Genomic DNA, 12,873 nt, shown 5'->3' with positions numbered 1-12,873 from the left:
ACTCAGTCTCACTTTTGTCTCGGCGTCTTTCCTTTTCATGCCACCCGTCTCCACAAACATGCTCTCTCCGACACGGACACGCACACACACAGGCACACACACTGTTCCTGTCTCCGCACACTAAGCAATTAGATAATTACCTGGCCCAGTGTCGCGGGGTTCATCCAGACTGCTGGTTTCTTTCTGAATTACTAAGTGGAGAAGAGAGAGGGAGCGAAGGAGAGGAGGCATAGAAATGAAGAATGGAGGAATGAATGAAAAGAGAGACATTCTCAGTTGGAAGAACTGACCTGAGACTGCCTATTGTGCAGGTACTAGAAACTGTTAACAAGAGAGAAGAAAAGAACACAATGGAGTACTTTTGAAAATATTTTATGTGAATGTTTCAATCAAGGCCATTCTGTCTGAAACATCTTACAAAACCATATTGTGTCTCCTTTGTATGCATATTTTCTTGAAAGTCTTTAAAGACAGTTTTTTTTCTCCAATCACTGTTTTTTTCCCAGCTTTCAGTATGATTTTATGTCACTGACAACATACTCAAATCTACATGTGGAGAAAAAAAGAGCAAAAACATATCACACAGAAACACACAAGAAACTAGCCTGATGCATTTTGATAGCTATCTTGTTGCCATGTGCATACTTTTACATCATTTTTGTAACTGTAGAAGCAGCAACAATGGATTTCACCCAATATTTATTTTCCCTGGATTTAATTAAAAGTATATCTAACAAATTAACATTAACATGATCCAGTTTGAATATTAGGCCGCATCATATGTGGTCCAGACCCAAAACTTCATAAACTGTAGCATAAACCTTTTTCAGGATTGTAATGCTCCGTAGCAATAGCACAATACATCCTTTGCCAAATACCACCCGACAAAGCAATTATGTCATAGTATTGATAAAAACAAAATTTTTTGTGCATGGTTGATGCAATCGTAAAAAGGAATTTCAGACGTCTGCTCTTTCTGTTCTGAACCATAAAATAAAAATCAATTTAGGAAGAATAACTCAGTTACAGTAAACTTCTGCAGCAGCTCCTTATGTTCCATACAGCCACCATCTGTTTATAACGGAGAGATGTTGAAGTCAGTCTTAATAGCTATGCAGGGGGTGCAATGGCTTCCCCCATAGGAGCTAATCAGCATCAGGGAGAGAGTATGTCTGCTCGGCTCAACCACCGTGTTCCATTACTGTGTCCAGATAAACATCACTCTGTGCGTATCTCTGCACAAGTGTGTATTTGTGATTCAACATGTCTGTTAATACACCATATACCTTCATCTATTCGTGTCTGCATCTGTGCGTCTGTGTATACTATGCAGTACGTGGGCGTATGTATGTTACGGACACAGCCTCCGGTAGTTTGTGTTTGTGCACCATAACATGCTAAATGCATGTGTAAGTGAAATGTGAAATGTCATGTGGAGCTGTGGGGTATCGATTGGAAATCAGCCATCAGCATGGAAAAACATGTTGCTGTATAGGTCATTGCTAATGAGCCATACGTGTGCTGGAACATTGTGAGTGTCTGTGAGCGTTAGCGTGCGAGGGAATGGGGGTGGATGCCTGCGTCTGCATTTTTGTGGAGTGCACTGTATCTTTGTGACTTAATATATCTCAAGCATTTACTCTTAAATTTGAATAGAAAGAGATAAAGTGTGTGTTTTATGAACTATAAGAAATGCGTGTGTGTGTAATTCTACTCTTGTGTGGGTGCCATTATTCACAGAAGAGTGCTTATCAGCCTTCGGCGTGATTAATCCACTGTCCTTCCTAACTCCGACCCACTTTTGTTGCTCTTTTGTTTGTTTGCTCTTGATTCCCTTCTGCTTTATAGCATTAAGCAATGAGTAATGATGACTGACATCATCTCTGGCTAGGCTAGTGCCGACTAATTGGCCAGAGCGATCTGATTGCATTAGATGTTATTCCTTCAGGGTATTCCCTGTCCTCCGCCCCCACTTTGAAAGATATCCCTTATTGTTTGCATGGAGCAACATATTGCTTTTGTGTGGCCTTGTTTTGGTTTATTGTATTAATGGCAAGAATCCACTGGTTGGTTCGTAAGCAGGTCGTGAGTTTAGCATTTTTGATTTATGGTTTGTGTGTTTTAACCTGAACAGTGAATAATGTTAAAAGCTGTGATTGCTGTCGAGCTTTGGCTGCTCTTGTTAATTGCTATCATCTAAAATGCGCATCTCAGGATACCTCAAGGATATTACAAACACGCTACGGGGACAATAATATACCACTGAAATGTCTTTGGTTATTGTGTGGGTGCTCTGGGTGCTCATGTGAGAAAGCAATAAAGGTTGAAAAATGAAGTTGTGCTTTAGATTTACTAACAGCCATGAGAGGCTTTTTCCTCCACTCATCTCTCTTCCTTTCTCTCTCTCTCTCTCTCGTCTTGTCCGTCTTCCTTCTTTCACAGCAGCCGCTGTAAGAGCCACCTTTTCAAGTGAGGTAAAATGATTATAGTAATTGATGCCCCCCACTCCAGCCTTTCTCTTGCTCTCCTTCACAGCCACTACTCTGTACATTCTGTTCTGTACATTAGTGCAGCCCCGGGAATGCCCTCGCTCTCGCTGGCTTAATGCAATCACACCTCCGGTGTAAGTGCACCGAGAGAGTGAGACAATCGAGAAGAGAGATGAGAAAGTATAGGGAGATGCAGAAGAGGACTGGTGGGTGGCAACTGGCAGGAGTGATCACATCAGAGGATGATAATTACCTGGAGACAGGACAGAGAAGTCATGCAAATTAGATAATTTACAGGTTCTTATGTCAGACAAGGTACTTGTCTAGTTTCTTGGCACAAATGTCATCCGCACAATCATAAAACTACTAATTTGTTTATGATAGTTTTCGAGGCTGGTATGCGTGGAACATCTGGTATGGTACACCTTAACTGATTAGCTGAAAAGGTTATGCCCTGGAGAATTGTTTCACTTTTGAAATGTGTTCCTCCTACAGATTTCATGTATCCATAAGGTCACATTTCTATAAAAAAACAACCAATTACACACAATAAAAAAAGTTCTGCTCATGATTAAAGAACTGTCAGTTGAGCTCCAAATCGAAGTTGGTATGTTGGTATGGTATGTAAACTAGTGAAATTAAAAAAGCTGAGAGTACCATCACCTCAAAAGAAGAAATAAAAGTGGTTCGTATATGCTCAGATATTTTTATGGATTGTATGCCTGGATGGAGTTCATGATGACAAACACTTTCCCCAGAAGGCGTTGAGCTCAGTTCAGCAACTTCAGCTTTTAGTAAGATGAATGGGGATGGCCTTTGTGGTGCCTGGGAAGTCCTTATGCTGAGACCTATAGAGAGTTTATTGCTTTTACAGCCAGGCTTTGTGATAAAGTGCCATATTTCTGACCACCCACTCTCTTCCACATACTCTGTCTCTTTGCTGTGTTGCTTCTGGTCTCTTTTTCACCTCTTTGTCAACTTTTCCTTCATTTTTTCCCCTTTCATCTTGCTGTGTCGCCTCACTTCTCTGTCACTTTCCCCCCTGCTTTTTCTCTGCATGGCTCTCTGCAACTCCCTGTCGTTGACTTTGGCACACTCTCCTCTTGTCTCCCTTCTATACCCTCTCTTCCTCTTGCCCTCCCCCCTCTCTTTAGTAGTTAGCAGCACTGCAAGATTAGCAGCCATTGCTTTTTAATGTTATTTATGTCAATTGAATTTTTCTCAAGTGGTTGGCATGGCTGAGCAGACACTGAGTGGTGTTTCTAATTGGCAAATGGGTTGGCACATTTATCTCATGGTATGATACCTGAGTTCTGAGCTTCAATCACTGCCTCCCACCCACTGTGATAATTGAGAAAACCAGTCGAGTTGGCTTGACAGGAGCTAGGGAGACAAATAAACTTCCTATTAATAGTGGATTTTTGCTAGCTAGGGATGATGTAGAAACTTTGTTTTACAGCTACACACACATAAAAAATATCAGACTTTTTAAAAAATGTGTAGCGTGCCTGTGGGGACTGAATTATCACTTATCTCTAAAACAAAAGTTTTTCCGTGGGATTCTGGTTGGCTGTCTCACAAAATCACACCATTATTCTTGTACCATATAACGCTGTATATACCGAACCTTCCTGCCGTCACAAAATTGTCAGAGCTGTCTGTACAGCAGTGTTGATAGATGGCCACTTATCATTATCCCTATATACTTTCCACTTATGCTCCTCTTATCAATCCTTTTATGTGTGGAGAGGTGTGGGCTAATATTCCATTGAGCTAAACTAGTTTGCCTTCACCTGGGGAAACAGGGAGTGAACTTGGGGCTAATGTAGAGGCCTGCGGTTCCCTGAATAGTATAACAATGGCAGATAGGCTTCAGTTGAGGGATTTTAATGGAACAGTCCAGGGTGATAGCCAGCAGACATTATTCAACACCGATACCTGAGAGATTTTCAAGTTACTGTATGTGTTTCTACACCCCTACAAAAAAACTACTACTTCTACTCTGCTGAACCTTCAGTAAAAGTGCTGCAGAAATCTATGTTTTTGTGGTGCTGTGGCTCTTTGGAAAGACTGTTGAAAGGAAAGACATTTTCATTAGTGTTTAAATTTGTAGATATTTGTTTCAACTGATTGATTAATGTTTCTTTAATAAATAGAAAAAGAACTTCAGCATATCCTCACATTTGAGAAGCTATAACCAGCACGATTTCTTCCTGAAAAGTGACTCTAAGTGGTTATTTGATTACCAAAGTGGTGGCCACTTATTTTTGAGACTATCGACTAATTGATTAATAGACTAATCGTTTTAGCTGTTGGCATTGTCTGCCCCAATGAAAGTGCACAGTATGTAACTCTGTTGTGGTTTATTATAATAAATAGTTTGGTTTCTGTAGAAATTCTACACATAGCAACGGTAGACGAATTACAAAATAAATCTTCCCATTGTCCTTTACATATTTTCATGTCTTGTTGGAGTGAAATCCCCAGACCTTACATGAATGCATTTGTGCGACGCGGCCCCTTTCAGCGACAATTCAATGCTGTGGTGCTACACTCATACAGTATTGTGATAGCCTTAGATAGGGAACGTGCTGTACACATCACGCAGCAGCACAATGCTGTGATGCCTGCCACTGTACATAACTGTAGGCTGTGTTGACTGTTGCGTGGGAGGTTACATAAACATACACAGCGAGGGAGGAAAGAACTGCCATAATGTCACATTCATAAATATGTGCAAAAAAGAAGAGTGTGAGAACGAAAAACGAGAATCAGACTCTGACAAAGCTTAAAAGGATTTTGATAGGTTGTCATCCCTAAAATAATTGAAGCAGTCGTACAAATGGTGATGGGAGCACAGCAGTCCTCAGACTTGAACCATTAATTACACTAGTTAGTGATTTACCTGCTGCAGGAGGAGGATGGACGCACACGGTCTTGATTGTGCTGAGATAGCACGCACTGTTCTCTCACCACGACTAGAGAATAACCTCTGAGCTGTTTGAAGGCGCTAGCAGGTGTGTGTGTGTGTATGTACAGCGTGTATGTGTATGTGTATGTGTGTGTGTGTGCGTGCGCATGTGCGGAGGTGTGTGTGAATACGCTTGACAGCAAGGATTACATAACAGAGATGCCTGCTGCTGCAGGTCACCGTGAATGACAGGAGCAGACACACACACACTCCTCTCCTCCTGTGTGCCTTTAGTGTTCTTCCCTGTCTCTCTCTCTCCTCTCCTCTTCTCATTCCCGCTCGTCGCTCGGTCGCTCTCGCTCCTCCGTGCTCGCTTTCTCGCTTCTTTGCTGTCTTTCTCTCGTCTCTCGCCTCTCTCTCCGGTCTCCTCGTCTCTTCTCTCTCATCATTTCTCATCTGTCTATTTATCTGCCAGCCGTCGAGTTTGCTGAAAGGTTTTTCTAAAGTAATATGATATGATGAAATCTGGGGTTACCCACAAACAGTAAGATGCTGCTGTGTATCGGTTAGCCGGTTTGAATATTTCGTAGTAATGTCTTACAGGGCAAGCACCGTTGTGGGTTTCCTCCTTGTGTCTTTGTTGCATTTTGTGATGTGAAGGATTATAGCAATTCCTGGAAGGTATTATAGCGTTGCGACACTGCAATGAAATAAGTCTCCATCACATTGAGAAGTAGTGACTGAAACGGGAACGCGCACGGGAGTATGGTGTCTAACTGCTCATGCAGCAAGTCAGAACAGAACACAAGAGGGAACACGCATGCATGGGGGTCAACCGCTAGGGGTCAGCAGTGCAGCACACAACACAGCACAGGGATCCAGCTGTTCTGTTCGTATGTTCAGACGTAGCTGTGACTGTCTGTTGCGGTACACACGATTACGATGCAGCACACAACACACCCAGAGCCATGGAGGTGGTTGTTGGTAGTAGAGTATTTTTAGACTGTGTTGAAGTTACAATTGTTGTTGGTTCTGTTTTGTTGGGTGGTGTGTTTCTACTGCAGGTGTGAACAACTGGACCTGTAACATTTGAAAGGGTTGGGTTATGTAAAAAGGAATGTGGATTGCGGGTCTTTTTTCTCAGCCTGTTCCCCTTTCATCCCGACGCAACCCAGTCGCCCCGGGGGGGGGCTAGGAGAACGAATTGGGCTACTGTTTCAAATTGTTTTTTACACTGTTGTAGATTTTGTTTTTCCTCGAGTTCTTATCCACCTCATTGAATGGAACGTTGCCCCTTCAGTTTTTAATATAATTAAGCTCAACTTTGCTGTTAATCAAAGTCAGGGGCCTTTAAATTCGTCCGGCTCTCAACTTTTTGTGTAAGGCCCCAACTGATTCTCTAAACAATTCTTCGCAGTTGGATGGACATCTCGGTCTGCTGGGACGGCGCACTTAGCTAGCAATGATGTCAGCCCGCCGGGAAAGCTTATGCAGCACTAAGAACATTTCTAATTGAGTGGACACCACTTCTATTTGGTGAGTTTGTCATGTTATTTTGTTCAACCTGCTGAATCCTCTCAGTACGTAGAAGCAATGAAATTTTTAAGTCTTTGTATAGCATTGTATTAAAAGTGGAAATGGGATTTTGTTCTATACGATTTGGTTTTCTTCTTATGGGAATAACAAACTGGTTCATGTTTGTTGGCAGACCACAAGACAAGGTTTAATCTTAACTTAGAGTTTATATATTTAAAAGCTGTAAAAAATAAAAGATATCAGTACGAATTGATTTGATAATGATGTTGACGTGCTATGTTTCTCTGGGTAAGGAGAGCTAATCATGAAATAGAGAAACTGTATTTCCATTGGTGGATGGGCATGTTCACAAGTGTGAACTGTAGTGAGTGAATGTAAAGAGGTAACTCTCTATATAATCTCTATCACGTGTCCTGGTGTCCTGGTCTTACCGTATTTGTTTGTTTGCATTGAGCAGGGGGTGGAAGCGACTTATGGAAAAGATTTCAGTGTGGGAAGCTTTTGAGATTTCTGAATACGTAGCGCAAGTTTCGGTCAAAGTAGAAATAAACGACTGTGCGCGAGTTATTGCACAGAGATTTTTAGGAACGCAGTAGATATGCGTTGATGTTGTAAAATAATGGGCCGCAAATCTCGCGTCCCTCCATCGGATCAACCGTTACTGGATTTACCTCACGGTCAGTCCGCAGCTCCCAAGAATCCACAAAATGTACGCACACTATCGCATCACCTACAATCTACTGGTTCATCAATATCATACCGCTGCGCCTCTCCTTCCTGCTTGAGATCGCTACAGGTATAGGAAGGAAGGGGCATATAGGGGATGACTAAGGATGGCTTCTTGCAAGAGCAAACAATGACGGACTCTCTATCTTCCCTTGCCCCTTCCTTCCTTCCTTACGTCTAAGCAGGAAGGAGGGCCAGCTTGATTTGTGAACCAGTAGTTGAGTGTGCGTGTGTGTACATTTGTGTGATTTGAGTGATGTTGGTTAATCCAGTGTTGTCCTTGGGGACAGATTTGGCCCATATTACAGCCTGCTATTACTGCGTCTAAAATCTCCTGTGCATTGAGACAGTCGTTATTTACTGCCATGCGTCGTCCCAAGTCCCACATGAGCAGTTTTTTCATAAGGCTCCACCCTGCTCTGCAAAAACAAATACAGAGAGACAGACAGGGAGTAGAGATAAAAAAACCATACTTTTACATTCAGCTACAGTACACTTGTGAAATGCCCACTCCATCAATGGAATACAGTTTCTTCTATCATGATTATTTCAAGAGAAAATAGCACGTCAATATTAAATCTTCGTACTGATATCTTTTATTTTACAGCTTTTACACATCTCTTCTAAGTTAATTACCTTTTTTGTCTGCCAAAAAATGAAAGTTTTTTTCATAAGAAGAAACAAATGTAAAAAAACCCATTCACTTAAACAATTTAAGAGACTAAAATTTCATTCTTTACCTTGGAGTCAGCAGGTGACAAAATAATCTCACCATAAGGTCCACTCAATAGATGTTCTAAAGCTTTCGGTCACATCGCTCTATCCTCAGCAGACGGAGTTGCCCACATGGAAATTGTTGAAATTTGCCTTAAAAGTTGAGAGGGAATTTAAGCCTGACTTTGAAAACAGCAGTTGACTAAATAATGAGGCACTTCCATCAATGAGTGAAATGAGGAAAACAATCTACAACAGTGTAAAAAAACAATGAAAAGTAGTTTCTCTTTGTGCACAGAATGGACAATTTCTGGGTTTAAGATGCATATAAAATAAATTATACCATATACTAGTACAAATTTAGAAATTTTTAGACAACACTGGCTTATAAAACATGCACCAAGCAGGCTTAACTTTTAAATTTAAGAAAGAAAGGTAGTAAATTAAGACTGGAGGCATGATTAAATACAGTATTTGCATTTATCTTTGTAGTATGACAGTAAAACACGCGGTGGATGTCCCACCATGATCAAACTCAACAGAGGTCAGATTACTACACCATATACCACCCACTGGTAATGACTGATCAGCAGTCACAGACATGTAGGAACCAGTGGGAAAATACTTTAACATATATTCCCCCCGTCACCCCATCATTTATCACCCAGGGCTTATCGCTGACAGCCGCTGTGCCCTCGACTTTCTCTCCCTGCCTGTCACACACACTTCCAGATAAATGTCCCGGACAGAGGAGCATAGTCGTAAGATGGTTGTGCTTTTTGTACATAAATTTGGTGTTGTGTATCAATAACTGATGCCAGTTCAAATGAATATTCATGTGGGGTAGAGGTATATTGTGGCTCAGTGTTGGCAGGTCCCTGTTTTTATGACAGGCGTTGATGAATGGTGCACTAATAACCAACGCACTCCACAGGGAACGCATGCTATGTTGAGCATGTCAAATAGCAGTTGTGTCTTTTTTTTGCTGATGTCTTAGCTTTAAAGAAAGAGATGACAGCCAGGATGGATACAAAGGAAGGTTTGCACTCAGATGAGGTATGGATGACTTTCTGAAGATTGTTTTCTAATCATGCTAGATGTTCTATGGACTCTGGTACAAATAGTGCACTCAAGGAAATCAGATTGGATATCAACTGCACTCACCATTTTTTATTTGATCACTGACTATCTCTGTCTTTATCGCTTTATCTGTTTATTTAACGTACTCAGACAGATTTAACACTATGTTTGATGCCGAAATATTGCTTTACCACCACTCAAACCAAGCTAGTTTCATTTTTTACTATTATTATTACTAATTATTATAGGTGCAGGTCAATAGGTAGCCATCTAAGTACAATTGTCTCATAACATGCAGCCAAAATGATTAGTAATTAATTGATTAGTCAATCGACAAAAAAATGTAAGTTTTTATAATAAATTAATCATTAGGAAAATTCCTTAACATCACCAGTTCCAGCTTCTTAAATATGATAATTTACTGCTTTTGTTTATCTTATATATTATATATAAATTCAATATCTTTGACTTTTTTAAAACAACATAAGTGATTCGGAAACATCCTGTTTGGCTCTGTAAAACTATGATGGGCATTTTTCAATATCTTAGACACTTAATAGACCAGGCAATCTATTAATTGAAAAAGTAATCAGCAGGTTCATTGTGTTAATGTTCCATTAATGATGGAAATTGTTTGTTGCCATATTAAAAATCTAAACCAAAATCAAGAGCATCAACAGCAATCCTGAGCGTGTCTTTGGATTGCTGGTATGGATTTTTCTCTTCCCAATCCATTTATTTCCCTCCATGTCTCTTCTCGTTCTCTGCCACTGCTTCCTCTGTCCTCTCTGCTCTTCAATATTGATATGAGCTGTCATTGGTCCAGTTATTTATGAGGCCCCTCCCTGGTATTTTTCCATTGGCTCGGGCTCTACAGTAAAATTCTTCTCTAGTCAAATCTAACACAGAGCAGCCTAATTTTCAGTTGTACAACAGCCTGGCAAAGTGTGCCTTTCAGTGGATATGAAAAAAAACGAATGGTATGTTTTCACCTTATGTACATGTATGAATGTTTTACAGCCTGTTTGCTCTCTATTTCTTGCTTTCGCTTGTTTTCTTCTCTTGCTCTTTCGCTCCCTCCCCTCTAGAATTGCAGCCAAAGACTCTTTCCCATAACCTTTTCAGACCTGTGTGTGTACGTCTGTGTGTGTTTCTGCACAGAAGTCTTAAGATAAGAGACAGAGTCGAAAAGGCAGCAAGCGCTTGTAGCAACTACACCCCACTTGTGTTTGCACAATACAACACACACACACACACACACACACACACACACACGTACAGTACAGGCCTCATTACACAGGCCCCAGGGATTTGTGTTGGAACTATTTCCTGTTTGGGGCTAGGGAGAAAGGGGAAGTAGTGAGGATGAAATATGATGTAACACTAGCGGTGGTCTTCCTATGTGCTCTACTAGGGCCAGGGTGTTACCCAGAGTTTAGTTTTCCATGGTCATTAATCAGACCATGTGTACAGCCGCCATAAGCCCAGCAAAGTCAGTAATCCTGGTCTCACGAAAGCTGTTTGCATTGCAAATGGTTACAGCTTCACATTTTTGTAAATTGCAGATGTGGAATGTGTGTGTACTAAAGAGCTCTTGTATGCAGTTTGTTTTAATTACTGACAATGTGAGTATAATGGAAATTGCAGCTTGCATGTTGCAAATCCCAGGTCTTCTGTGTGTTATGAACTTTGCCTGCCTGTTATGAAAAGGCTGAGGCTATTATCCTCCGCTCGAATGCACTCACTGTAATTTCATTCATATATTAATATACACATGCGGTGGTCATGTGACTACAAAGCTCAGTATTTTTAGAGTACCAACCGAAATGTGTCTTTAGTAGAAAATATTATTAAGACTTAAGTTTAAATGTTTGATTAGATGCTTAGTTTTGTGTATTTAGTATTTGAGAATCTGCAAATGTTTACTTAGTTAAATAAAAAAGGGTTGTTTTTATTCCTCAAACTAAGGGAAAATATAACAATTTTTAAATTGGCTATGAAACTATATTGTATTGGTCATGATAGGCTCTGCTGTTGTCTCTTTTGCTAACGTTTGCATTTCTGTGTTTGCATCTGTTTCAGGAGGTAAGACATGAAAAAGGTAGTGAGGTTACACATTTCCTCTTTTTAGACCACATAACTTGACACTGAGAGCAGTTATTTTTATTCATTATTATTTAAGTCCACACATTTTCACAATTTTCCTGCTTTTCAACACCATGGGTGGTTCCTACCTGACAAGCAGGAGGAATAAAATTAGCATCTCTAACACCTGAACCTTGGGTTGAAATTTCATTAAAGTATGCGTTTTGATCTTTTGTTACGGCTTTTCAAGACAGCAAAAACCTATTCTAATTTCTATTCATATTAAAATGCACTGTTTTTCAGTTGTCATTATGGCAGTTGTGGGCTTTAACCACACTGGTTGATGGTTTAAATGTGAAGCAACTGCAAATATCTTAAAGAGACTTGTAAATATTTTTGTACATCTGAAACTGAACAAATTAATGTCATTATTTACATTTTTCTACACTTTGACACGACATAGGAGAAAAATATATCAACCACAAACCACACAAGCACCAAAGTCACCCAAGAGTCTCAAATAACGTTTTACATTCAGAAAATAATTATCACCAATGGTGATGGTTGCAAAAGAAAAGCTGGGATTCATTACTACAGCCGAGAGGATGTGAGCTCCAATGACTTCCTCTTGAGGTGTGAAGTCATCTGCTAAAAACAGAGGCAATGTAACACCTCGCCTACTGCGTGGATCTTACACATTCACCTTGAAACAAAACATGCAGGAATACACACTTTTGCACAGGCAAATCTGCATCACGCAAACAGGAGTGAACAAAATGTTCTCACGGACAGTCTCACAGAGTAGTAGGCCTATACTGTAGTGTGACTGTGCTTTGATTGGAACTGAGCGGAAATATTATTATACAGTATTATTACTAATCAGTAGAAGCTTTAATATTTGAAAGGAGGCAGTAGAAGCTTGTGCATACCGTTCCTTAAGTAGTATCAGAATATGGAGTATTGTATCTATTACTATCTAAATCAATTCATTTTATTTTCTACATTTTACAGCCTTGATTTGCAGTGAGATGACTTCTCTCCTTTTTGGTAGACTAATTAGTTACAGATCAGTAGCAGCAGGGAGGGCATATAATAAAGTCTGGTAATTAAAAAGCATCTCACAGTTGCTATACGGCGTAGTGGCAATGCTTTCTATCACAGTTTGTTTGACTCTGATATATGCAGTGAAAAAAATAAGTAACACTGGTTACCTTAAAATAGACTCGAAAGCCATGCTTTTCCTCTCCATAGCAACAGTTCACTGTTGAACACTGACTTGGAGTTGATGGAGTGGATTCTCTCACCACCTTATTTACACTGTGTGTGTGTGTG

General features: G+C 40.3%; 1 protein-coding gene across 2 annotated transcripts in view; it reads left to right on the top strand.

Moving 5' to 3' along the window:
- The window catches only part of atxn1a (ataxin 1a), an 83,641-nt gene that overhangs the window by 30,578 nt on the left and 40,190 nt on the right, over nucleotides 1-12,873 (top strand). Inside the window, exon 3 of one of the 2 annotated variants that reach the window (XM_035681103.1) lies at nucleotides 2,446-2,474. The exons of the other annotated variant lie outside the window; for it this stretch is intronic. The gene's annotated coding sequence lies outside the window, so the exon portion shown is untranslated. The remainder of the gene's footprint in view (nucleotides 1-2,445; nucleotides 2,475-12,873) is intronic. 2 annotated transcript variants of the gene reach the window in all.

The sequence above is a fragment of the Morone saxatilis genome, unplaced genomic scaffold (genome assembly GCF_004916995.1).
Source record: "Morone saxatilis isolate NCDOM2014 unplaced genomic scaffold, NCSU_SB_2.0 Contig9, whole genome shotgun sequence".
In the NCBI taxonomy this organism is placed as follows: Eukaryota; Metazoa; Chordata; class Actinopteri; family Moronidae; genus Morone; species Morone saxatilis.
The sequence above is the reverse complement of the archived record's forward strand: the minus strand, read 5'-3'. Positions and strand labels throughout refer to the sequence as shown.